The 12,162-nt window shown below is 41.0% G+C and overlaps 2 protein-coding genes across 4 annotated transcripts in view; one reads left to right on the top strand and one right to left on the bottom strand.

Moving 5' to 3' along the window:
• Positions 1-9,561, bottom strand: part of LOC149775299 (FACT complex subunit SSRP1-like) — an 80,218-nt gene extending 70,657 nt beyond the window's left edge. Inside the window, exon 1 of the mRNA XM_089944281.1 lies at positions 9,541-9,561. The gene's annotated coding sequence lies outside the window, so the exon portion shown is untranslated. The remainder of the gene's footprint in view (positions 1-9,540) is intronic.
• Positions 9,562-9,725: 164 nt separating this feature from the next.
• LOC149775298 (coiled-coil domain-containing protein 74A-like) overlaps positions 9,726-12,162 on the top strand; it is a 46,598-nt gene continuing 44,161 nt past the window's right edge. For 2 of the 3 annotated variants that reach the window (XM_089944408.1, XM_089944406.1), the window contains exon 1: positions 9,934-10,090. The gene's annotated coding sequence lies outside the window, so the exon portion shown is untranslated. Of the gene's footprint in view, positions 9,886-9,933; positions 10,091-12,162 lie in introns of those variants that run through there. The other variant, XM_089944407.1, reaches the window with a different exon arrangement.

Raw genomic sequence — 12,162 nt, 5'->3', positions numbered from 1 at the left:
TTTTCCAGTGGGTAATGTAAATCTTGCATACTGTAACCGAAACGTCAGAGTTCGATTAGAAGTTTCCTCTTCCGCTAAGTAGATTCCACGTAAAATATGTTGGTAATCCTTTACCTCGTCTTCCTCAATGGGTTGCTCTAGGTGAATCTCGAAGTAACCAAAATGATCAACACGTGAATCATCGGGGGCCTGGAAGTATTGAACAAGGTCTGACCACTGAAACAATTTCTGACGAATCAGTTCTCTTATACCCTTCAGGTACCAGTGGTTAAAGATCTGGTGACGTAACGGATGCAATTGTTCTTTACGTTTCACTTGTATTTTGACCAGCTCTCGGTAAATGCGTTCTCACAACTCCACAGGCAAAGCACGAATGTTCTCTTGTAAAGTATCCATGAATAGGTCATACTAAATTCTCTTTGGTCTGACACAAGAAATGTACTCTTTGCACAAACATGGTTTTACTTCAGTGTCGAATTTAAATCGTTGAGTCACTAATCTACACATTACAATTCGTTCAGAAGTTTCCTCTTTCACTAAGTTGACATTGTGTTCAAGATGTTGGTAATTCGTTAACTCTTCCTCTGGAATTCGATGCAGTACGTTTACAATGATGTAACTACAATCGTCCATACCAAACCAATCCTTTTGAAAACTAGAGGATCGTTGATCAATGTCTGTTCGATGGAACACTTTCAATTGAATCAATCCTTGTATAGCTTTCAGGTACCAGTGGTTCAAACACCGGTGACGTAACGGATGCAATTGTTCTTTACGTTTCACTTGTATTTTAACCAGTTCTCGATAAATGCGTTCTCTCAACTCCACAGGCAAAGCACGAATGTTCTCTTGTAAAGTATCCATGAACAGATTATTATGGTAAGAAGTTACTTCAATGTCTCGGTCCCACTAAGGGTAAGTAATGACAATTCGGTGACCATCGAGCATGTTCTACGTAGGCCGAATCTTGCGGTTCCCAGTGGTGAAGTGACACACCGCAACTGAAGCACTTGACTTTATCTCCTTCGCCCAAGTAGAAAAATCCGGCTCTGGCTAATTCTTCGGGGGTCGGTCCTCCCAGATACTTAGGCCATTTTCCTTTGAACGATTGAAGACGATTTTCAAAGTCGCAGTATTCCGACAAACGCACAGGGAACGAATATTCGTCTTTCACAGGTTCGTTTCGATGAGGGTTGAGTGACATGGGTAGGAGTTTGCTCAGGGCTGGATGACATCCGTAGGGGGGTAGACGTGAAGGTGAACATTCCCCTTTAAAACGAAACCCAGTAAAATGTCCAAGAGGACGAGCGGCATCACTTTCGCATCCCACAGGTTTGACACGCACAGCATCACTTTCCATGATAGGGGTAGGGGCACTAAAGTTCCAATGATGCTTTACGGCATCGCTCAGGTCACAAGGTACAGCATCGTACCCATCGCAAGGCTCACATCTCGCATTCCACTTCCGAAGCCTCACACTTGAATTGTGCCCTTCTAAACAACTTGTTCTGTGTTTCTCTGAAAGTATTCATCTTGTTCGCTCGGTCTTGGTAGTCACAATGAACTATCGATTTTGCCTAGGGTTCCTTTTTATATACAGACCAATACCGACGTGACCGTACGGTAAGGTGAAATGATTGGGAAGTCGAACTCGCTTCTGGTATACAATTTGATAGATTTTTTCCAAGGGTCGACTGACGATGTGGTGAGTGGGTAAACGTACAATCTTCTTCGGTTGATAGGTGGTCACTTTAAAGTTTCCATCCTCTCCCGATTGCAAGGCTTCTTTCAATACCCCAAAGTTGACCACTCGACTGGTACGATAATTCAGAGTCAGTCCTTTCACTTTGCACGTCGTGTGCACTTCTCCTTGTTTGTCCCGGTATTCGTAGCCGTAATTTTTGGGACCGCCACTGACGAAACTTAAAATCTTGTCGTCGGGATGCTCGTCTGTCCAGGCTCCTAAACGGTCTCCTTCGATGTTAGGGTGATGTTGAATCGGGTGATGGATGTAAATGCAACTGTCCGTGTCAAAGTACAGGACGCGTTCCCCTAACAGTTCTAAAGCCTCGTACAATTTTAAGCGAGCATGGGCTGTCACGTAAGCCGCAATGATGACATTTCCAAAAGGGTCGTCTTGCACAAAGTCCAGATCTTCTTCGTAATTGACCAAGATCAAATTCTCTCGAACGACGTCCACGTGTTTCATGTATTTGGTTTTGTCGTGAATCATCTGGAAGTAACGGGAAGGTTCTGTCAAATATTCCGTCTTGGGTAAACACGGTCGTTGTGCCATTTTACCCCACAAGCAATTTAACATCACTTTGGCAAACGATCGCCTGCCTTCGTTTTTCTCGATGTGGTCTAAAGTGATGCCTTCTTGTTCGTAGTATTTCTCTTTGAATTGTATTTGGTCTTCGGGAGTGTGACACCAGGAAGGATAGCCGCTGGCTTCTTGCTTCAGTTTCAAAAAGGCATCCACGTAGTCAGCGAAAATGCCTTTCTGACTGGGATCACCCTTGTGGTATTGTTGTGTCTTGGGAAAGTGGCAAATTTCGTACACTTCTAACAGTTGGTATCCCATGTCCAGAGCTTTGAACAATTCTACGCTGACCCAGGTTCCCGTCAAGGCACGTTCTTCCTGGGTGTGCTGACAAGGTTGGTCTTGGTTGCACGTTTCGGCACAAGGGAAACATCAGTTTGCCTTGACAATGGTGAGGTAAGACGGGATGGTATAGGTTCGTGGGAGGCAAAACTTTACACTTGATCAAGCCTTCGTATTGTCGAATGTTTTTCAGGTCGATGTGTTCCGTGAACAATTGCGGGTGCCCTACAGGAAAGCGACAATATTTGCACACGTAGGGATACAGCGAACACACGTCCAAGTATTTGATTTCTTCTCCTTTCTCTTCGTCGGCTTGGTACAGCAAACAGGTGGCATTGGTCCTTCCTCCGTACAAACTATCCCTCGGGTTCAGCGGGTCCATGAACTGGTAACTTTCCACGAGGCGTTTAAACTCGGGATCGGTTTTCATACGGTGATCGTACTCGTGTTCCCACATTTCCACCACTTGGTATCCTTGCTGTTCTAACTTTAGGCGTCGCTGACAAGTGTCCTGGTACAAGTCTTCCATGGTTCGTTGCAAAAACTGATTCTTGGTGCCACGGTCAGGGTAACAGACGGGACATCCGTGAAATAAGCAACCGTTAAACTCGTACACGATCTTGGGGTTTTCTAAGTCCCAACCATCGACCGAATACGTTCCGATGGTCTTTTCGCCCCCTCCGTTGCGAGCATGCTGAATCCACTTGTCTTCCTTGTCGCACAAGTAATGTAACCAACGTAGGGCTTTGACCGAGTATTGACGCTTGACAAAGTGGGTCGTTTGAGGACTGATGACAGCCACGGTGTTTTCAGGCATGAATCGTTGTCGATACACTAAGGAACACGCTTTGGCAATGGTGCAAGCTTCTTTCAAAGGATCGACCCCTCCGTGTTCCATGAACAGTTCTCGAAATTTTCCACAGCAACGCCGTAAAATGTCCACGTCGGAACGACAATACTTTAGCATTTCTTCCTGAAAGTCGAAAGGGTCCGAGGCGTGAGCCTGGTACCAAGCGTAGAAAGCTTCTCGTTGTTCGGTACGCATGTTGTCGGGGTCGTAATAGTGAGCCTCAGGCAAATGGGGTAGAACGGCGTGTTGATTGGCTTCCGTATTGAAAAAGTGTGGAAAGTACCCTTTAGTCATTTCTGTCATTCCAAACGTTTTAGGCATTCGACTCAAAGGCATGGCCAAGTAACTCATCGAATCTTTAAACTGCACTTGTCCCACTTGCATGAAAATGATTTTGGCTCCGTTCAAAGTCACTTTAGGACGCTCGGTGCCTTGTTCCGTATAGTGCCTCAAAAGAAACTGTCCATCGTATCCGGAGAAATTGTGAGCCATCACCGTGGCATGACGATGACAATCTCCGTAACGTTCGATGTCCTCTTGGCTCCACGTCTTGTCGATGGGGTCTAAGACCCATCGAGCGAAATCGGCTAGCGTGTTAGGTCCCCGAAAGATTTTTTCACGTCCTCCAGGAATCTTGCTGCAGTGAGGGCAATGACTAAAGATAGGTTCTTGAATGCACTTCTCGCACGCTCGATGAGCCACGCAGAAATTAGGAATGTGAATGCCGGTCTCTTGCATGCATTCGAAATCGAAAAAGATGAAATTGCCTTTCTTCTTGTGACCGTCCTCTTTCTCTGGTGGGGGTTGGTATTTTTGCACGTAACATTGGTGTTCCAAGTCCACGATGTGGTGACAAATGTGACATTTTTTCTTTCCTGAACATACGTGTGCCTTGGTATTATTGGTACGTATGACTTGTTCACACGTAGAGCACAATCTCAGCAGTTGACAAGCGCATTTCTTCTGTGAACCTTGCGTCATCAAATGTTGTTGGTAACAGGTAGGGCTGACAAACGTGCGCAGACAAGTTGAACAAGGCACTGGTTCTTCGCTCAGACAGGGTGAAGAGGCCAAACATCCTGTGCATTTCGATCCACAATGCTTGTGTTGCTCTCGATTGTTATAACCATGGTCACATTTCTCACAGTAATAACTGTATCCCAGGAATCCAGTGATAGTGGTAATCGTATCGAAATGGTCATCGTGATAATAGACATGAATGTATTTTCCGTCCTTAAAGTCTTGCCCTCGAAACAATAGAGGTCCGCGCACTTCTTGAGGGTGCACTTTCAAGGTGTATCGTGGAGCTAGGACATCTTGCAATTTTTGCATCTCAGGAATGCCGCAGGGTGTGTCTTTGGGCAGTCCGGCTTGTTGTAACAGGAGTTCTGCTTCATTTCGTTGTTTGGCTCGGTCGGAACGTTGAATAGTGTCCCAGGTTCTTTTCCATTCTACCGTGTCGTTCTTGTTGGCATAGGTTCGTCCCACCACGATGGCACGGGCTAAGCACATCTGGTCATGAGGGTTGTCAATTCGGACGAGACTTGTTTTGGTGTTGCGAAGGTCGTCCACCAATAACATCTTTTTGCGTCCTGTCCCTTGAGGAGGAGAGACGTGGGTCATGTCCAGTGTGGCTTTACCATCGGTGATGTCAAACTGATCATTAGATTGTTGTACGTGTTGAATCTTGTCCATGACTTTGGAAGCAGTCAATTCTGCAGGGGTGCTAAACTCGATCCAAACAGGGGATTTCAAACCGTCGTGTTGTATGGAAAGTCTCAAGCGATCGTCTTCTTTGGGTTGACATTGTCGCTTGAGTGCGGTGAGCAAAGAATCCCACACCTCGGTGATGAACACTTCTGCTTTCTCTAACGGCACTTCAGCCTTGAAATCTTTAAACTTCACCGTGTATTTGTAAGCCGTGGTTCTAAATTTTCTAGAGGAGCGCTTTTCCGTCTCTCGAATGGAATAGTACTTTTCAGGGTTAACTAAGGGTGGTGAACTTGGTTTAGAGGTTTCGGATTCTGGTTCACTCATGTCCTCTTCAAAATCACTGGCATGAATTTGTGCCAAGATTTCAGCCCTGGTACGAGGCGATAGATCACGTTTCTGCCTCTTACTTTCTTCTTCTTCTTTCTTCTCGAATGAATGGGATCGTTTCATCTTGAAAGCAAAAAGTCAAATGACTCAAGTTCAAACACCATAAACTACTTTATAGTCATAGCAGACCAGCGTATATAAAAGGGTGTGTGTCTTGTCCTTTCACTATTCATTTCACTCTCAAGCCGAGCACAACGATGGAAGAGACTAACCAGATGGAACGTTTCGTCAGAGCTTTGCGAGGGGTCATTAGAAAATTCTCTTCAGACCAGCCTACGGACTACTCTCCTTCCTTTAGAGATAAAAGTCAAGATACTTGCTATATCTGTCAGAAGAAAGGGCATTGGTCTTCAGAGTGTCCAGACCGTCAAAAACGAACAAAAACAGGGACTAAAAAAGACAAAAGTCAAGATACCTGTTATTATTGTCAAGAAAAGGGACATTGGTCTCCAGATTGCCCAAAAAAGAAACAAGAGGAGTCAGAAGAAAAGAGGAATTCTTCAGAAGAAGAGAGGGATTCTTCGGAGGAAGAGAGGGATTCTTCTGAGGAAGAAAGAAGACAGGTGAAGAAAAAGAAACAGGAGAAAAAAAGAAGAAGGGAAGAAAGCGAGGAGGAAGAAGAGGAAAAGAGTGTGACGGTGAAGAAATTCAAAAAACAGAGAGACTAAACAAGGAGAAAAGAAGAAATCAATGAACTTTTAATTAAAGTGTTGAGTTGTGAATTGTGAATTGGATTGTAAAAAATGGAGAAAAGAATAAATGAATGATATAAGGTAAGAGTCTTTGAGTTTTGATTTTAAAATAAGAAGCTACACTCACGCACTCATACACAGACACGTACTATAAGGGTAAAATGGGTGGTTTTTTTTGAGTTATTGGCAAATTGAAATTGTATTTCTTTTCGAGAAATGTGGGTGGCCCTGAAAAGGGCCTTTTTTCTTCATGGTGTAGGGGTGAGTTTAAGCAATCAACTTTAACTGCCTTATGCCTTTGCCACGGCCAAGGCCTACTTCTGGACTGCGTAATGTTGATGATGATTGGGTTGAAATCACTAAGGGTGGTACGGTAGGCTTAGTCACAGGGTTGACGTGTTTAGCTCGGGAAGGTCGTATTCTCTTCGGTCGTGATAAAGAAGTCTGATACATTTGTTTCAGACTTCTTAACTCTGCTAAAATGTCCAACAGTACCGTGACCGTTTGATTTTCACCCTCTTGTTTCTTTGCTGCTACTTCTTCTTGCTGTTGCTGTTGTTGTTTTTTTCTTACCTCTTCTTCTTGTTGCTGTTGCTGTAGGAGAAAAGCCTGTTCCGCTTCCTTTTGTCGTTGTATAAATTTCTCCAATTCTTCTTTCTGTCTCTGTCTAAAATTTTCCACTTGCGGTAATGAAGAAGGTAACGAAGGTTCAGGAACAAATTCTTGCGAGGAGAGAAAATCCACAAAATCCCAATTCACCTCTTCTGAAAGTAAGTCCGAGTTCCCTTGGGCAGTCTCCCCTGCTGGTGCACCCCAATGGATCGTTTTCTGAGTTTCCGTCATGTTGAATCACTGTCGCATAGATTGACTGCACACAAGCGCTAGCGAATCTATATAGACTACGTGACGTCACAGACTGCTCTCTTCGGATTGGATGCGGGCTGACTGAATTCTGTAACGCGTGTTAGGATTGGTGAATGAACTCAATCCGTTTCAATCCTTCCTGTCCCTATAAATAAGCGCCGTTCACTGCATTGATTCACCTATTCTCGGAGCCTCAACATGTGGACCGACGTTGAATCTTCAACCCTTGTGTCAACGATGATGTTCAGGACGGACATGCTCATGTATGTCCGATCCAAGTGGACCGTTGTCCACAGGACCAACAGCAGCCTGTGGATAAGAAGAGTCTATATAGAGAGATAAGGTTGCCTCAAGCGGACTCTGATGTATGGCCCTGCTGTAAGACGAAGTTTGAGGAAAAGAAGATGTCGCAAATGCCCTTTATGTTAAGGGCATATTAACATAAACCAAAGGCCCTTTTCAGGGCCAGCCATATTTCTCGAAAAGAGATAGTCTTTGAATTGCCTACCCCTTTTTTTTTAAAAATTTTTTAAAAAAATCCCATGTTAAATTCCCCTTGTCCGTAGAGTGACCCACGATTTATCGCCATGTTAAATTCCCCTTGTCCGTAAAGTGGCCCACGATTTATTCCCATGTTAATTCCCCTTGTCCGTAGATTTGCCCACGATTTTTCTCCATGTTAAATTTCCATTGTCCGTAGATTTGCCCAAGGGGTTTTGTAATGCTAATTCCCATTGTCCGTAGGGTGCCCCCCTTCACTACTGTCGAAACATAAGAAAGACAAGAGAAAAGAAAGACAGGTGTCAAGATACCTGTTATTATTGTCAGGAGAAAGGACATTGGTTTTCAGATTGCCCAAAGAAAAAGAAAAAAGAACAAGCAAAATTAACAGGAAGAAGAGGAAATGTCGTCTGAAAATGAAGAATTCATTCCGTCAAGAAAGGCAAGAAATCCAGACCACGAGAACAGAGACGTAAAGATGCGGAAGAACTTGTGCTGTCTCATAGTAACGTTCGCGAATTACAATATAGCGCGTTCGCATGCGTACTTGTGTGATGAGGACACAGTTTTTTAAGATGGTGGGGGTGGTGGTGGTGGTGGTGAAGATTTTTACTATGATCAGGAGCATAAATACAAAACCCAGATTATAATACTATCAGTACTCACTTTCGGAGTTGCGTAATTTTTTGCACGTTCCCAAGCTCTTTAATTTAAGAGGAAAGTAACTCTGCATGTAGTCTGCAATCCTATAGTGCCTAAATGGAACTGATTGGCTTTGAAAAACAATGGGACTTAAGAAGTTTGACATATCCCTTACGTTTATACTGTTAAAATATGCATTTCAAAATGGTAACTTACTATTAAAATCCCTTTTAGAATTGGTAATCGAGAAAAGTATTAAAGAGGGCCCTGGAAAAATATTGCACGAAACAAATTTAAACCAAATGAAACGTGTTTCTTTTATTTAACGCTTATAATTGGATAAAAGTGTGAAGGTCTTCCCGTTTTTTTTCCCGAGCAGTACATCGGTGATAAGTATGAACACGTACATGAAACTGCGTGACCATACATTCAACAGTATTGAGAAAAGTGAGCTACATTCGATGAAACGTGTATCATAATTGATGTATATATGTGTATATCAAAATACAATATATAAGAGGGTGGGGAGAGCGTAAACTTTCACTGGTTAAGACATTGAATGACCCCCATAATCACACATTACACTCGTTAAGAGACACTGAATGACCCCCATGATCACACATTACACTCGTTAAGAGACACTGAATGACCCCCATGATCACACATTACACTCGTTAAGACACTGAATGACCCCCATGATCACACATTACACTCGTTAAGACACTGAATGACCCCCATGATTACACATTACACAAAAATGAGTTTCTTTATCTATCACGGATCAAGATTGCTTTACTCCTTGGAGAATAATATGCATTAAATTTCATCAGCTAAAGCATAATCATCTTTCAACGCCATTGTCAGCCTGTTCAAATTTGCGAATTATTTTGGAACCCATTACTTTGAACACAATCTTCACAAATTTTTGACATTTTGATTCTGATTGAGAAAACAAATTTATAGCAACATTAGCTCGTAATACTACTATTGAAAACTTGCACACGTCAATTTTAAAACATAAACTCAATCAAATCCATGCTTGACCGAAGAAGGATGTCCATGAAGCTAATAAAATCAATATATTGGAAATAAGTTATTGGTTCTATTCGCAGCTCGACCGGTGTAGGCATGTACAGAAGTTGCCAGTAAGCTTCCCGTGGATTGGTTGTTCTCCTTAAATGATTTTTCTGCAATTTGCTCAGCAAACATACATCCAACATATAATTTAAGTTGTGCGAACGACGTCACTTACAAAACGATCGGGAGACATAGAAAGTATTTCTTACCAGTATATGACTTTCAATTTTAGACCCATTCAGCCAACACTGATCGAACGGTACCGATAAAATGTACTTCTGTGTAAAGGGAAGAAACCTTGCAAAATTTGTCCATGTTGAATTACCTACCCTGTTTGAATAAGCATCTGAGTAACCAAGGCGACATTAAATCATCATTGAAAGATGACCTATGGCGGGCCTTCACTAGAAATGCGATTTCAGAACAATATATACAGTTTGCATTGTTGATGATTACAAAAGGAGAAAACGGCGGAAGTGTATCAAGTTATATCTGGCTGCAATATTGCGGAAAATCAACCTCGATTTTTAACCGGAAATGGCCTTGAAATCCAGGTTAGTGACCAATAGAAACGTTTACATCGCTTATTTGCATAAGAAATAGTTTTGACATGCCAGGAATGAACCACAGCACATGATGTTCTTCTTACTAAACTGAATGAATTAGACGTTTTTAGGAGTTGTCATTTAAGCTGGAAAAGTAAAATGTAGATTTTTTCATAATAAATTTTGTTAATCAAGGACAAAGTACTTCAATCTGGTAAGCAATTTTGAGCAATGATTTATATTTTACACTTACCCCAACCCCTTAGTTGTAGGTTCATGTTTGTGTGAAGTTAAGTAATTTTATTGTTTCTGTTTATGTAATGAATTTTGTGATATTGCTGAACGTTTAGTATCCTGTTGTACCTATTATAACATTCACTCTTGTGAAATGGGAAATACATATAAAGTTTAACTTTTTTTATGTCTATAATAAAAAAGTTTGCTTGCTCTTGCCAAATGACAACATATTTATTGTGGCTCGTTTTCAGATTTTCATATAAAATAATGGCAAAAGTATTTCCGCATAGGATGAGGTGTAGGTCAGCTTAGTCCTACATGTAAGAACTTGATGATGATATTTGTTTTGAGCATCAGGGTCTTACTGCCTAACTAACAGCGCTGTGTAGCATGTTTTGATGTCGACTAACATCGTAACAAAAGTAAATTTTTCAGGAATATTTCACACAACTGGCACTAAAATAATGACGTTTGTCTACAAAGTAAAGTCATAATGTTTTAGTCAGACTTAATCTGATGCCTTTTCTCTAATAAATTTAAATTTTCACAGAAGTAATGGACCTGTTTTCAAGTTTCGTTGGCTTACATTTCAGTTGTCTGGAAAGCGATGAAAGCTGGTAATGCCAAAATTGAGTTAAGTTGAAATATTATTCTTTAAGGAAATGAATAAAAATATATGCCTATTGGAACTGTAATCAATGTTTCATTTGGTTCAAGAAACATATCACCCACATGAACCTACTTGAACATACCTCAGCATACCTTGACTACAGTCACATTTCAGCAATTTCAAATATATGTTAATGGAACATGAAAATGTGACCATTTGCTTGTGTCAGATTTTGATTCCACTAGGATAAAAACAGCACAGTAAGTATATTAATTATATATTAATTTGTGGAAGAGTGTTGATATGGGCTGCCAAGTGTGTGAGATATTACTGAAACTTTGACTACTCGTTCTGATGTCAACCGACATCGGAACACGCTATATAAGCCCATTATTTGGGTAGTAAGACATATCATTAAAACAAAAATAATATGTGCTATGTCTTACATTGTAGGAGTAATGGTCAGGTGTAAAATCTTTGTAGCAGTGGTGGATACCTTCAACATTTCAAAGCATAATTTTTTTTATCGATTATGTACTTGCACATGGTGTTTATTTCAGTGGACTGGCATTTAATATTCCCAACTGATGGATAGCACAATACTTCCAGCAGATGATGCTAATGAGAGTTGCTTTATTTCCCTTACTGAAAATTTTACATGATAACCTTTAAGAGGTCAGTGCCCAAACCTCAAATGGTTATTGGTCATTTTGTCCAAAAACCAGTTCTGCCTGGGATGATTTAGTGATGATGTTTCAATCCACTGTATTAGACAGACTACAGTATATAAAAATTGCATGTTTATTCAGTAATATTGATAAAATATTGATTTTCAACTTATTAAATATATCAGTATTATATGTTTCTGTTAATCATTTATGCTATTTTAATTTCTAGTGTAAATAAAAAATTTATGCAGAAATTATGTATTTAGTGTTTCAGATATGTATTGGTTCTCAGACAGTAACACTTTTTCAGTGGGCAGTTTGGACAGATTGGCAGATATTGAAAATTTCATTTAATTGATAAGATTCATGTGTCAATTTGTTGTGGTGCAAGCTAATGCCTCCAGTGCTTGTTTGACATCTTTGATTTGTTACTGAAACTTCTTTTGATTCCCTGAATCATTACCCGCTGATCAGTGGCAGTGCACTTTACAAGCAAGGCAACTTGTCGACTAGTGCATTGCACAGTGTCCTTGTCTGAATCAAAAAGGCACAGCAATTTTATTAAGAATAATGAATAAGTAAATGTAAAATCTGTCTTGTATAAATGTTGCTGAACTCTGGAGCAGGTGTGTCCAGCCCACAGGCCACATGCAACCCAGTCCTTCACTTTCTATGGCACGTGGCCATGTTGGCAGTTCTTTTGAAAATATGCATTTTAGTTAATATTTATTCCATTATTCTGTATTTCTTTCTGATGATGTTTTATGTATT

The sequence above is a fragment of the Sinohyriopsis cumingii genome, chromosome 19, assembly GCF_028554795.1.
Source record: "Sinohyriopsis cumingii isolate HCF-2022 chromosome 19, ASM2855479v2, whole genome shotgun sequence".
Lineage (NCBI taxonomy): Eukaryota > Metazoa > Mollusca > Bivalvia > Unionida > Unionidae > Sinohyriopsis > Sinohyriopsis cumingii.
The sequence above is the reverse complement of the archived record's forward strand: the minus strand, read 5'-3'. Positions and strand labels throughout refer to the sequence as shown.